The sequence below is a fragment of the Equus quagga genome, chromosome 17 (genome assembly GCF_021613505.1).
Source record: "Equus quagga isolate Etosha38 chromosome 17, UCLA_HA_Equagga_1.0, whole genome shotgun sequence".
Classification (NCBI taxonomy): Eukaryota; Metazoa; Chordata; class Mammalia; order Perissodactyla; family Equidae; genus Equus; species Equus quagga.
In genome coordinates, this window is record NC_060283.1 from 25475070 (window position 1) to 25489365 (window position 14296).

At 50.5% G+C, this 14296-nt stretch overlaps 1 long non-coding RNA gene across 1 annotated transcript; it reads right to left on the reverse strand.

Moving 5' to 3' along the window:
* Positions 1-304: 304 nt before the first annotated feature.
* Positions 305-4620, reverse strand: LOC124228502 (uncharacterized). The gene is made up of 3 exons (XR_006885730.1): positions 4538-4620; positions 3543-3627; positions 305-787 (listed from the first exon to the last, which is right to left on the reverse strand). It is a non-coding gene; the product is annotated as an uncharacterized LOC124228502 (long non-coding RNA).
* Between the last annotated feature and the right edge of the window lie 9676 nt (positions 4621-14296).

Genomic DNA, 14296 nt, shown 5'->3' on the forward strand with positions numbered 1-14296 from the left:
CATGCATCCATTTATCCATCCATGCATTTGCCCATCTATCTATGCAGCTATCTATCTGACTATCCATCCATCCATCCATCTATCTGTCCACACATTTGTCCATCCATCTATTTGTCCATCCATCCATCCATCCATCTATCCATCCAAGCATTTGTCCATCCATCTGACGATTCATCCAACCTTCCATCCACCCAATAATTTATTGTGCCCATATGTGCCAGGCACCAGGCTGGCCCCTGGAGGTGCACAGGTAAACATGTCATTTGACCTCAAGGTGCTTATGGCCCATTTCCAGAGACGAACAAGCAGGCAGTGCAATGTGGTACAGGGAAGGCAGGGGTGCTGGAAGCGCATAGGAGGGACACCGAATCCCGGACCTGGAGATGCAGGGTAGGATTCCTGAGGAAGCCACATCGAACTTGACACCTGAAGGATGAGGTGACGCTAGCTGGGTGTGGTGGGGATGGCTGGTTGTCTCTAGAACTCATGCTCCCCTTCCGTGGTGTAGAATTGTCATTGGAAAGACACCATGTCTTCCAGCCCACCGCCTCCTTGCTGGTGTGGGTGGGCGATGAGGTCCGCCTGGTGGAACGTGAGTGGAAGTTGGATGTGCCATTGCTGGGCCACGGCTGTTAAGACGCAGATGTGTCTTCTCCAGTCTCTCCTCCTCGATCAGGATGCAGATGCTGACGGGATGGATGGCAGAGCCACGGGCGGAAGGAGGCTGGATCCTCGAGTCTGGATGGAAGAGAGCCACCCGCAGGGCAGGAACGCCCACTTTGTCCTGCTGTGAGAACAGTAAACAAGCTGCTGTTACCTTAAGCCCTGGATGGTTGCAGTCCATCTGTTACAGCCGCCGGGGTTCCCTGCAGGGAAATGAAGACACACCCCACGGAGACAGACAGAGGAAAGGGACAAGAGAGCTCAGAGGAAAGCTCAAGTGTGAAAGTCTTGGGAAGAGGGAAGAGCGAGATGTCAGGTGAGGCTGGGAGGTAGACAGGCCTGCGCGGGTTACTACTCCGTCCTGAGTCAATAGGGCAGAACCAGGCTGGACAGCCCCAGGCATTCCCCGCTCTGCCCTCAGGAGCAGAGAAGACAGATCCCTTGCTGACGGTCATCTGGGCAGTAAAGGCAGAGTTGGACCCCAGCCCGGGTGTCGCTGACTCCACACATCTGAGCACGCAGCCCGGGGCCCCCAACAGAATGTTTACAGCAGAGAAACTCCAACATTCATCTCCCAAGAACTCGATGGGAGTCCTGCCTGTGTGGACTCCTCCAGTTTTCTGGAACTGGAACCCAACCAAGAGTGTGGTCCCCTGGTGCCAGGTCCAAGCCAGCACACAGAGTGGCCACCCCCACCCAGCTACGGTGCTCCAGCAGCTCCCGCCCTGCCTGGGGCTCTGCATCCCCAGACAAGCCAAATGGGTGTTCTGCCCGGTCTGGGGGGACTCACCTTCTGGGGGAACCCAAAGAAACCCATCGCCCAGGGAGTGAGCTCGGCCACATGAGCCAGCCCCCACCCCGTGGTCTGATCCACAAACGGGACATGGTAGGTGGCAGAGGTCGCCCAGAATTCCTCGCTCCTCTTGTGGCTCCTGGGTTAAGGGGGCAACGCGGCAAGACTGAAGAGAGTGCTCAACTCCTCCGCCCACACACCCACGGGAGAGCTGGCAGCAGACATTGCTGGGCTCCCCGGGCCTGCTTTTTGTAGGCGGGCTCTTGCCGACCCACTGGGCAGTGACGTTTGTTGTAGGCAGGAAAGGCTAGGGATCTGCCACCTCTCCCCAGTATGTCTGTCCTTGATTCCTGAAACAGAATGTTCTGGATCGCCTTAGTCCAAGGCCTTCCTTGGTTTTGCAAAGGTGTCTCTGGAGTTCCCACAGACAATGAAGGTGAGGTCCCGGGCAGAGCTTCTGGTACTCTGCCCACCTCTTTCCCCTATCTCATCCCAAACAATTCCTCTTTTTTTTTTTTTTAAGAAGTTCTTTTTTTGGTGAGGAAGATTGGCCCTGAGCTAACATCTGTTGCCAATCTCCCTCTCTCTTTTTTTTCTCCCTAAAGCCCCAGTACGTAGTTGTATATCTTAGTTGTAAGTCATTCTAGTTCTACTATAGGGGACGCCGCCACAGCATGGCTTGGTGAGTGATGCGTAGGTCTGTGCTCAGGATCCAAACCAGCAAATCATGGGACACCAAAGAGGAGTGTGTGAACTTAACCACTCAGCTACAGGGCTGGCCCCCAGCAATTCCTGTTTTATCATGCCAAACTTTCCCCATCAGATAACATTTGAAGACAGAATTTCATTACCAAATCAAATGTTTGAAAACAACCGAGCAAGGCCAGCCCTCTGATTTTCTGGATGGAGACTCTGAAGCTCAGAAAGGGAAATACTTTTTTTTTTTTTTTTTTTGCTGAGGGAGATTGGCCCTCAGTTAACATCTGTTGCCAATCTCCCTCTTTTTGCTTGAGGAAGATTATCCCTGAGCTAACATCTGTGCCTGTCTTCCTCTATTTTGTATGTGGGAGGCCACCACAGCATGGCTTGATGAGTCATATGTAGGTGCGTGCCCAGGGTTCCAAATCCTGGGCCACCGAAGCAGAGCACATGAACTTAGCCACTACCCCATCAAGCCAGCCCGGAAATATATTTTTTGAAAAACATATGCACGTAAGATACAGAAAAGGGTCTGCTTGCCTTTTTGTTTCTGTCATCATTCATCCATCTGTCCATTCATCTGTCTCTACCTTCCTCCATCCATCCATCCATTCTTCCGTCTATCTATCCATCCATCCACCCATCCATCCAGTCAACATGTGCTGAAGGCTCGGGATATCCTGACCTTTTCACCCTGCAGCCTGAGTAATTGCTTCTAAAGCTCTTGGCCTTCTCAGCCCCACGGAATAGAAGGAACCTGGATTCTCATAGATCTGGGCTCAAGCTCCTTTTCTGCCACCTTCCCGCTGTGAGCTTGATTTCGGTTTCCTTAATCATAAACTGCAACCCCTGCCTCCAGGTTACGGTGGGGATTTAGCGAGGTGTGTGTCCAAGAACATCGTGAGATCACAACGCCTGCTCGGCGTCTGAACGTTCTCCAGGGCTCTGTGCCTGCAGGTAGGTGGGGAGGCGAGCGAGGAAGCCTGGGCTTGCTCTTGTCCAGAAGTGCTCAGGGCCCCGAGGGAGGGAAGCCTCTGCGCTCCCCTTGCAGAAAGCCTGGCCTGGTTCTTCCTCAGCTGGGACCTAATTTTGGTCTGGCTGGAGGTGGCGTCTTCCTTTTCCCCTCATTGTCTTGGAGACCTCGAGCGAACTTGGCTGGGACCTTTTCCGCAGGAATGGCACCCCCCACACCCCCACCCCCTCTCACCGACTTCAGCTTCTGAGGTCCCTCCCCCCGGATACCCCCACAGCTCGCTCCCTGGCTTCCTGCGCGTCACGCCATCAATTGTCACCTCCTAAGAGAGGCCGGCCCTGACCGCCGGTCTGCCACTCTCTCTCCTTCCTCTACTTTATTTTCATCACGGCATCAGAAATGATATCTATTTACCTGTTATAGTCCGTCTCATCCCGGCAGGAAGCAAGCTCCGTGACTCTGTTCATTGCTGCATCCCAGCTCCAGCACACGGTTGGCGCTTACAAAGATTTGTAGAAGGAGTGAATTGGTGAGAAATCAGGAAATCCCAAACTCATCTGCCCTAAAATTCACCATAGTCACTGAAATCACCCACCCAAACGCCAAAGAGCGTGTATGGCCGTCTGGGTGGAGGTGGAGGTGGTACGGGGTGAAGTCCTGGCCAGACATTGGCGCGTCCCCCAAAGGAACAGGTGTCGACGTCTAGCTCACCTGGCTGTGTGTGGGAGGCTGCCTGTGGGTCACACTGCCCCCCAGGACCGGGCAGGGTAGTGACTGAACACAGGACTCTCGAGACGTTGGGCTTGGAAGTCACAGAGACCTGGGTTCAAAGCCTGAGTCTGCCACTTCCTAGGAGAAGTCGCCCAGCCTCTCTGAGCCTCAGTCTCTTTTGCGCAATGGGGCTAATGATTCCTGCCTCGTAGATTGTTAATAACCAAGGCGACCCCATAAGGGTATTCGAGCACTGGGTTACAAGGACGGCCTTTGTCACTGGGTGCCGTGAGCGAGTTGTGTGACCTGGGGCAATTTACACAACTTCTTGGTGTCTCACTTTCCCCCTTTTGTAGGATGTGTGAAACGTTCATGACCTAATGCACGCAGACCAGTTGGATCTGTGCTGGTCCTAATGATGCTCAATGGTTTTATTTTTATACTTATTTTGTAAAAATCAAGGTATATTTTAGCTACAGTGAAATGCACCAACTATTTTAATGTATGACGAAAAGGGTTTTGACAAATAATATACACGACCTTCCTCCACATAACCCGCACCCCAATTAAGATATAGAACATTCTTGTCACTCCAGACAGATCCCGTGGCCCGTCCCCGTCAGTTCCTGCCACCGCCCCTCCCCAGGAGGCCACCACTTCTGTAATATCTATCGCTACAAAGTGGCCGTGAAACTCACATGAAGGGACTCGGGCTGTGTGTCGCCTTCCGTGTCTCTAACGTTTCCGGGTTTATCTGTGCTGTTGTGTGTGTCTTAGTCTGTCTCTCGTTGCTCTTGAGCAGTGTTTGTTATGTAAACACACTCCCGTTGGTTTATCCGTTCTTCTGTGGATAGTGGGTTGTTTACACTGGAGGGTAACTGGGGAGGAAGATGCTGTGAGCGTCCTTGTATCCGACTCTGTGGATGTGTTTTCGTTTCTCTCGGGCGCCTCGAAGAACAGCTGCCGGGTCATAAAGCAAGTGTATGTTTCACTCGATGAGAAGTCATTACAACCCTTTGATGCTTCTTGAGACTTCTTTTTCGGCCCAGCACACGGTCTATGGTTGGTGAATTTCCACATGCGCTAGAAAAAAATGTGTATTCTGCAGGTTTTGCGTGTAATGATCTACGAATATCGATTAGCTTACCTCTTCTGTAATCTTACTGATTTATTGTCTCAGTTCCTGGCAGAGAAGGGCTAAATTCCCGACAACCATGTGGTTTTTTTTCTGTTTCTTCCTCTAGTTCTGTCCATTTCTGCTTCACGCATCTGGAAGCTCGGTTACTAGGTTCAACCGTATCTAGGGTTATGACGTTTGATAACTGGCCTTTTTGTCATTAAGAAATGCCCTGCTAATATTTCTCTACTTATATTCTATTTTGTCAGGTCTTAACACGGACACATCAGCTTTCTTATGCTTGTGTTTGCATAGCGGATCATTTCCCAGTCTTTTACTGGGAAAATTGCATTTGGATTGCTTCCACTTTTTGGACATTATGAATAATGTGCTGTGAACATTCCTGTAAAAATCTTTATCGCTTTTTTTATATGTCCTGAAAATGTCTGCTTTTAATTGGAGTGTTAAGCCCATTTATTTAATGTAATTGCAATTTTTTTTTTGAGGAAGATTAGCCCTGAGCTAACTGCTGCCAGTCCTCCTCTTTTTGCTGAGGAAGACTGGCCCTGAGCTCACATCCGTGCCCATCTTCCTCTACTTTATATGTGGGACACCTGCCACACCATGGCTTGTTGAGTGGCGCATAGGTCCACACCCGGGATCCCAACCAGTGAACCCCGGGCCACTGAAGCAGAGCGTGCGAACTTAATTGCTACGCCACTGGGTCAGCCCCATAATTGTCAATTTTTAACAGCTTTATTGAGGTTTGCTTTACATAGCATAAAACCCAGGCATTCAAAGTGTACAATTCAATGATTTTTAGTAAATCTACAGAGTGGTGCGACCATTGCCACAATACAATTTTACAAAATTTCCGTCACCCCCAAAAGATCGCTTGTACCCATTTCAGCCACTCCCCATTGCCCTCCCTGCCAGCCTTAGGCAACCACTAATCCACTTTACCTGTCTCTAGCTTTTCTTTTTCTGGAAATTTCACATAAATGGACTCATACAACATGTAGTCTTTTGCATCCACCTTCGTTCACATAGCATAATGGTTTTGAGGTTCATCCACGTTGGAGCTTGTATCGTTAGCTTTTCCTCTTTATTGCTGAATAATATTTCACACATGAATAGAGCACACTTTCTGTTTCTCTGATCACCACTTGATGGGCATTTGGCTCGTTTCCACTTTTTGGACATTATGAATAATGCTCTATGAACGTTCCTGTAAAAATCTTCGTGTGGATATGTTTTCATCTCTCTTGGGTAATACCTAGGAGTAGAATTGCTCTGCTGCATAATAAAGTTATGTTTAACTTTTTGCATTCTCACCTGCAATGTATGATCAATTGCTTTTTTTTATAAAGATTTTATGTTTTTCCTTTTTCTCCCCAAAGCCCCCCGGTACATAGTTATATGTTCTTCGTTGTGGGTCCTTCTAGCTGTGGCATGTGGGACGCTGCCTCAGCATGGCTTGATGAGCAGTGCCATGTCCGCGCCCAGGACTTGAACCAACGAAACACTGGGCCGCCTGCAGCAGAGCGCGTGAACTTAACCACTCGGCCATGGGGCCGGCCCCCTGATAAATTGTTTTTTAAAGAAGAAAAGAGAAAAGAATTGTCTTTTATATTGACCTCACATATTCCACTTTCGCAGTGCTCTCTCTTCATTCCTGTATATCTGGATTTCTATCTGGTATCTTTTCTGGTTCAGCCTGAACATCTTTTAGCATTTCTTATGGTGTGAATTGGATGGTGATGAATTCTCTGTTTTTGTTTATTTGAAAAAGACTTTTATCTTACTTTTATTTTTGAAAGATAATTTCATTGGACACAGAATTCTAAGCTGATAATTCTGCTTTCTTTCAACAGTTTAAAGACGCATTCCATTGTTCAGTAACCTGCACTGTTTCCAGTAGAGAGTCAGCCGTCATTCTTATTATTGTGCGTCTGCACATAACGCACGTTTTCTCTTTTTTTGGATGCTTTAAGATACTTTTCTTTATCATTGGTTTTCTCAGTGTTACTCTCATATGCCTAGTTGTGGTTTTCTTTGTGTTTATACTGCGTTCTCTTTTCCTTCTCAGATTCCACTTTTATGTCTGCAAACGGCCTGACAGACCACACATCACTGAGGCCCCATCTCTTCATCTTGTTCAGTCTTTTTTTCCCTCCGTGCTTCAGTCTGAATTTATTTTGACCTGTCTTCACGTTTACTGATCTTTTCTTCTGCTGGGTCAAATCTACCGCTTACTCCATCCAACAAGTTTTTTGGTTCTGATGCTTTAATTTTTATTTCCAGAACTGCCATTTGTTTATTTTTTACAATTTCCATTGATATTCTGAAAAATACCATCTCTTCATCTATTCTATTTTTTCCCTATAAATTTGTTCCTATATTTATATGTGTACTTAAGGTCTGTTTTTTTTTGTTTTTTGTTTTTTTGCTAATTCTAATAACATGTCTAATGTGGACATGTCTGCTTCCACAATTTGTGTTTTCTCTTAATTATGAGTCGGATTTTCCTATTTATTCTCTTGTCTAGTGTTTAATTTTATCATATTTTTCCAAGTGTGCATAAAAGAACAAGTAAGATTAAAGCACGACTTATATTTTTGGTTTTATTTATTTCCTAGAAAGTCTAAACCTGTTTTGCTGTTTGGAGGTTCCACTGAGAGATCGTTAGCTCAGATATTTCTTAGAGTGTAATGGAGCTGGGCTGAGAAACGGCTGTAACTAGACTGAGTTACCTGTAATCAGCCCTCCACAGCATCCTCTGCCTTCTTATCCTGTCAGAGTTTGAGCTAGGAGGGGGCTTGACTGCAATTTCGGACTTTTTTGGCTAAATTTAGATCCAAGTATTTCAGGGCCCTGCACTGTAATCATTGTGAGAACGCACAAGATTATGCATTTTTTTCCTACCAATGTGCCTTTCCTCCATCACTGCCTTTTGGAGAAACTTGGGTCAGGCAGGACGGAGGATGAGGGGCTGGACCAAACAACCTCTTCTTTCCTTGAGAAAATGCCCTTCCGTCTTAGTGGACTGAGCCATCTCTCTGTGCCCCTCACTCCAGACCCTTCCAGGCTCCAATCTGACCTGCCATCCCGCACTCTGGTCCACGGCCGCAATGATTTCCCTTCGTTTCTGCAAAGTCTCTCCATGCACGGCTGAGGTTCCTGTGTCCACCCATACACAGACCAGCCCCTCGTCCAGGTGTGGATGCTGCCACAGCTCTTGTTCCTGGAGAAGAGCTTCTTTCTTCCTGGAATTCAGTTCGTTAAAATGTCGTTGATCCCACTGCTCTTCCCTAGCTCCATAGAAAGCTATGATTTTTATTTTTTCTGGAGTTTTCTTGTTGTTACCACAGGAACAGAGGTCTTTTACATCTCTCTACATCCTAATTGGAAGTCAAAACCTCCATGAGTGTGAGCTATTTCTATTATTAGTGGGCAGTGGTGCATAAAATGAGCACACACAGAAGAATATAATTGCAATGAAGATTAGCGCTAGGACGCAGACATGTGTGTTCTCGGAGGGTCCTTTCTGGCAGGGTGCCCATTTTGCAGATGAGGTTAAGAGACACTGAGGACCTTCCAAGGTCACATCACTAGCAGAGAACAGAGCCAGGATTTAAACCCAAGTCATCCTACTCTAGAATCCATGCTTTCACCCACTCTGCTGTGAAATAAGGATTTGAGTTCCATTCACTCAGAGTGTCAGGCATATCACAGCTCATCCGTGAAGGGTGTTCCGTAAAATGGCCGGCCCTTGGCTGGGTTAGGGACTGGGGACGCGGAACAGAGACAGGCCTTGACAAATATGTATCGAGTGAGTTAATAAACCGCCAGCCCACAACACGCACACACACACATGCACATGTGTGCACGCACACACACACGCCCTCTCTTGACCTGGCGGAAGAGCCTGCTGTCTCAGAGGACCTGCGAATGTTCGGTCATAAACCCCAAACCTACTTTCCTGTCTTTTTGGAGCTGCCTCCTTCCCTTCTGACGGCCCGTGGCTCTGGGGAGTTAAACAAGTGGACAAGAGGAAATCTTGAAGTTTCATGACGGTCTCGTGTACTCAGACATCATCCCCGGAGCTTGCTAGGTTCCTGGCTCCAAGGCGACCCCGTGGGTCCTCACCAGAAACCGCAGACCAAGGGGCTCAGGACATTGTCCGAGGTCCATCCACCCTGGGGCCAGGCCTTCGGGGACTCTGATCTGTAATTAAACCCGAGCTCCAGGGAGCGGCAGCCCTGCAAAGTCATCCCTGTGGGCTCCTTGCGGGCGAGGGCACAGCACACGTGCGCATGTGGATGGTCCACCATTGCGGGAGCCTGTGCTCGGCTTTGTAGACTCTAGCGTAACTGCGACGGTCGCTGCATCAGATCAGCCGGTTCACATCCAGCTTTCTTACTTCCTGCTGTGCAGCCTCGAGCAGCACACTTAACCCGCCGGAGCCTCAGTCCCCCGTCTAAAGCATGGGGATGGTAAACAGAACCCACGACCTGGAGGGGTGGGCTAACCGGGCCAGTGCTCACTCGGGTCTCGCACAGAACTTGGCATACAACAAACACTCAAAAATGTTAGCCATTCTTAGTACTATTGGCTATTGGGCTGTATATTACCAAGAAGCTGGGCTAGGATGTGCATGAGAGTCAGTGTCTGAGTGTTTTGGCCATTATCCTGGCTTTCTCACCCAGGCAGCTAGTTCACAAGGCAGAGTCCAGACTACCCCAACATGCTAACTCAGAAGATCTGGGGTGGGGCCCAGGAACCTGCAGGCTGGCCAGCACCCCAGTGATCTGGATATGGATCCAGGGCCCCTCTTTGAAGATCCCCCTTAAGCTGTCGCACCTTGCTGCTTGGGGGCAAGCACTGCGCCTAGAAGGCGGTCTGGAGGGGACCCTCATGACGCCTGCCCACCAGCACGTCTCCTCTCTGCACTCTGCAGTCGGGACAAAGAGAACCTTGCCCACCTCCCGGGCCTGGAAGCCCCAGGGAACCAAGTCCAGAGCTGTCAGCGTGAGCCTTAACACGGCAGGGCTGGAGTGCTCAAGACCAGCCCCATCCTCTTTCCAGTCTCAGGAAACGGCAGGCTGGGCTGCAGTCACCTGCAGGTAGAAGGCTCTCAAGTTGGGTCACAGAATTGACAAATCAGGCTGGTGACCTGCTGGGCTCTGAATCTACGTGAGGTGGCCCAGCTCTGTTGGCCAAACAGGTTTCACCCCACGGGCCACCTCTGAGTGACCGCGGCTGCTTGGGGTGCTGTGGACAAGGATGCAGAGGCTGATTCTGGATCAGGGGCTCTCAGCCAGGGTCAGTTTTGCGTCTTGGGGGATGTTCAACAATTTCTGGAGACACTTTTGGTTGTCACGGCTGGGGTGGGTGGGGCAATGGCATCTAGTGGGTGGAGACCATGGTGATGCTGAATGTCCTACGGTGCACTGGACCGTCTCCTCCAAGCAAGAAGTACCCTGCCCGAATGGCAGTGATGCCAAGGCAAGAAATTCTGCTCCAGGCTCATGGGAAAGAGGCAATGTCTGGCCTGGCTGGGGAGCGAGTGGGGTTCGTGAGTGCTCACAAAGGATCACTAGGCATCGTTGAGCGCCTTTTATGTGAACGTAGAGACCTAAAGAGATGCAGCCCAGAGGAACTGGAGCGGAAGAGACGCTACACATGGAGCAAAATCATAAAAAGCATAATCATAATAAAAACCCCAAACCTCTAAGTCCAAAGAGAGATAGCAGAAGATAATGCGTCCATGAAAAAAGAACACGATGCCGTAAAAAATGAACACAAGAGCTCCTGGGGAAAAAATATGATAGCAGAAATATAAAACTCAGATGAAGGTCTGGGAGGCGAAGTTGAGGAATTTCTCAAGAATACGTAGCAAACTAAATAATTGAAAATGGAGATACACGATAAGAAAGTTAGAAGACTGATACAGCTCTGATGCTGGAATTGTAAGAGTTCTAGAAAGAGAGAGAAAATGGTGGGGAGGAAATGTCAATAAAATAGTTGAGGTAAATTTCCCCAAAATGAAGGACATAAATCTCAAAAGCCAAAGGCCCCACAACAGCTCGGTGCCGACGTGAAGCTGGACTTCCGTCAGGTCCACAGGGAGCTCCAGGACGCTGGCAGCGCAGAGGAGAGTCGACCAGAGAGACAGAAGCAGAACGGGAGGGCTTTACCCTGCCCAACAGCAGCTCTGGGAGCGAGAAGATGGAGAGAAAAGCTTTCAAAATTCTGAAGGAAAAGCGGTCCTCGCCCAGAATGCTACATCGAGACAAAAATCAAAAACGTCCTTAGACACGCGAGGGCTCAAGAAGTCACCTCCTGCCTCCTCTTTCTCAGGAAGCTGCCAGAGGATGCGCTCTGCTGAGAGGAGGACTGAGCCAGGGAGCAGGACGAGGTGGGGTCCAGGAGGCAGGACATCCGGCTCCGAGGAGAGGTGGCGGGTCCGCAGGCAGACGGGGGAGAGAGAGCCCAGGGCGCCAGAGGCAGAGGGCAACATGTGCAGTTTGGTGAAACTGATAAAAGTCAGATGTGAGTAAAAGTCCTGGGAAAGATTTGGACAATTGGCAAAGAGTTTGAGGTTAAAAAATATTAGTGATGGGGGGAGCTGGCCCGCTGGTGTAGCGGTTAAGATTGCGTGCTCCACTTCAGGGCCTGGGGTTCGTGGATTTGGATCCCAGGTGCAGACCTACACACCACTCATCAAGCCATGCTGTGGCGGTGTCTCACATACAAAGTAGAGGAAGACTGGGACAGATGTTAGCTCAGGGCCAGTCTTCCTCAGCAAAAAGAAAAAGTTAGTGACCAGTATACAGGAAACTATGCAAATGAAGAAATTGTAACAGTTGTAATGCTGAGTACCAGTCTCATAAAAATCACGGCGCAGCTACTGGGGAGAGTGAGAGGGGCGGCAGTGGGGGGTCAGAGGCAGGGGAGCAGAGGGATTACAAACCGCCTTTCCTATGGCGGGGAAACCGTGAGCAATGCCTGAAAGTGAAAACCACACAGAACGATACAGGCACGTGAAGGGAGTGATAGGGAGTGAAGCAGACATGGGTCAGCGGAAGGAATCGAAAGTGGCTGTTTCTGGAGAAGCAGAAGAGGAGAAGAAAGGGCTGGAAACTGCAGCTTGTCTTAACCAACCGCCTCAACCAGCAACGGATAAAAATTGGAAATCAAAAACAGTACAACTCGGGGGCCGGCCGCATGGCCGAGTGGTTGAATTCACGTGCTCCGCTTCAGTCAACCAGGGTTTCACCGGTTCGGATCCTGGGCGCGGACACGGCACCACTCATCAGGCCATGCTGAGGCGGCGTCCCACATGCCACAACTAGAAGGACCCACAACTGAAATACGCAACTATGTACCGGGGAGCTTTGGGGAGAAGGAAGAAAAAAAGACCGGCAACAGACGTTAGCTCAGGTGGCAATCTTTAAAAAAATAAAAACAAAACAGTACAATTGGAGCACGTGTGAAAACTGATGGAATCTGAGTCGAGTCTGTGTCTAAGCTGATAACATCGTGCCGAGGTCAGTTTCCTGATTTTGACTGCATCCTTGGGTTGCTCGAGACAGCGTCGCCGGGGGGAGCAGGGTGCAGGGTACGCGGGAACTCTCTGAACTATTTTTGCAACTTTGGGCGAGTCTTAAACAGATTGCAAATAATAGGTTATGTCAACAGCAACAACCACAACCAGCTACATCAGGCAAGCATGCTGTCCCCAAGCCGCCCCTTGCAGCGGGAGGACCGGACAGCGTGGCTTCCTCTGCTCGGGTCCAGGTGGGGGCCCAGGGGCCTCGGACCTCCCGGGCGGGCGCAGCCAGACACGGCCTGCAGACGGGCGTTGAGAGAGTCCAGGGCCTCCATTCGGGCCGCCAGGAGAGGAGGTCTGTGCCTGAGCCTCCGTGCGGCCAGGGGGCCCTGGGAGGGGACGGCGGCAGAGTCTGGAATGTTTTTCCCGGCAGCTTTTCGGGGAGCTGAGGGGGAGAAGACACAAATCAAACCAGAAACGCTCCTCTGGTACCGTCCTTTTAAAAGGAAATAAGCACCTGCGAGTCGCCGCCGGGGAAACAAACTTTGATCATGCGCTGGGGGCACCGCGTCCTGTCCAGCTGGCCCTCCCGGCTGCAGCGGCCGCGAGAGGGAAGGCGCTTGAGGGCCAAGGAGCCAAGCGGGGCCCGCCTGCCAGATCCTCTCGTCCCATCCTTGGGGGGCAGAGGCAGAAACGAGGGGAAGGAAGCAGAAAGAATTGGTGGATTTGGAGTCAGCAGGATCTGAGCTTAATTTAGGGCGGACCCCAAATCTACTTCAAACTGCGTGGCCTCGGGCCAGAGCCTCGTGCTTCCTGGCCCTTATTTTCTTCAACTGACTGCGGATGTCCAGTGTGCAGGCTGGAAATCAATCAATGCCAGACCTTGGACACGGTGTCCCAGAACATCACCATTTTACATAGGAAGAACTGTGGCCCAGAGATGTTAAGCAGCTTGCTCAAGATCACACAGCAGGTAAGGGACCAAACCAGGATGGGAACCTGTTGGTGTGGGTTTCAAGTGTGGCTCCACCGAAACCCACACGCTTCCCAGTCTTGGCCACTCTACCCTAGTGGGCTGTCAGGCATTCACAGATCTTTACTGAGGACCTACTATGTGCCAGGGAGTGTTCTGGGAGCTGAAGCTGCAGCATGGACAAAAGAAGCTGGTGCTCCGAGGAAGCTGGCGCTCCAGCGGGGGATGCTCATCGGCGTGGGCGGGAGAGAAAAGGCAGCTGAGAGGCCTGTTGAGCGCTTGTGACCCTGCGCGGCCAGCATCCTGGCTCTTGGAATGACGGGGACAGGCAGGGCCGGCCTAGGGGCAGTTAGCTCAAGGACCATCTTTGCTGAGTAAGCTCCAGGCCATAGAGGTCAAGAGCTAACTCCTTCCTAGACCCCGAGGGGAGTGTGGGGACCTCGGGGACAGTTCCTGCAGCCTCTGTGGACGGCTGCCCCCTGGGGTCCCTGCCCACTCGCTGATTTCTGGACCAGCAAGGGGCACTGGACTTGGGGCCCAGCCCTGTTTGTCTGCTACTTGCTGTGTGACAGAGGGTGAGTCCCTGCCCCTCTCTGAGCCTCAGTTTCCCCACCTGAACAGTTTAGGGGTTGGACTTGATGAAGTGTAGGGGCATCTTTAAACCCTGGAGCCTTTGAGGAAACATCCATTTACTCAGCAACCGTGGGACGCTCCCATGTGCCCAGGGCTGAGTTACAAGGAACCACACAGATGTGGCTCCTGACCTCGTGGAGCTCACAGAGGGCCACAGAGGTTAAGCCAACAGTGACCGA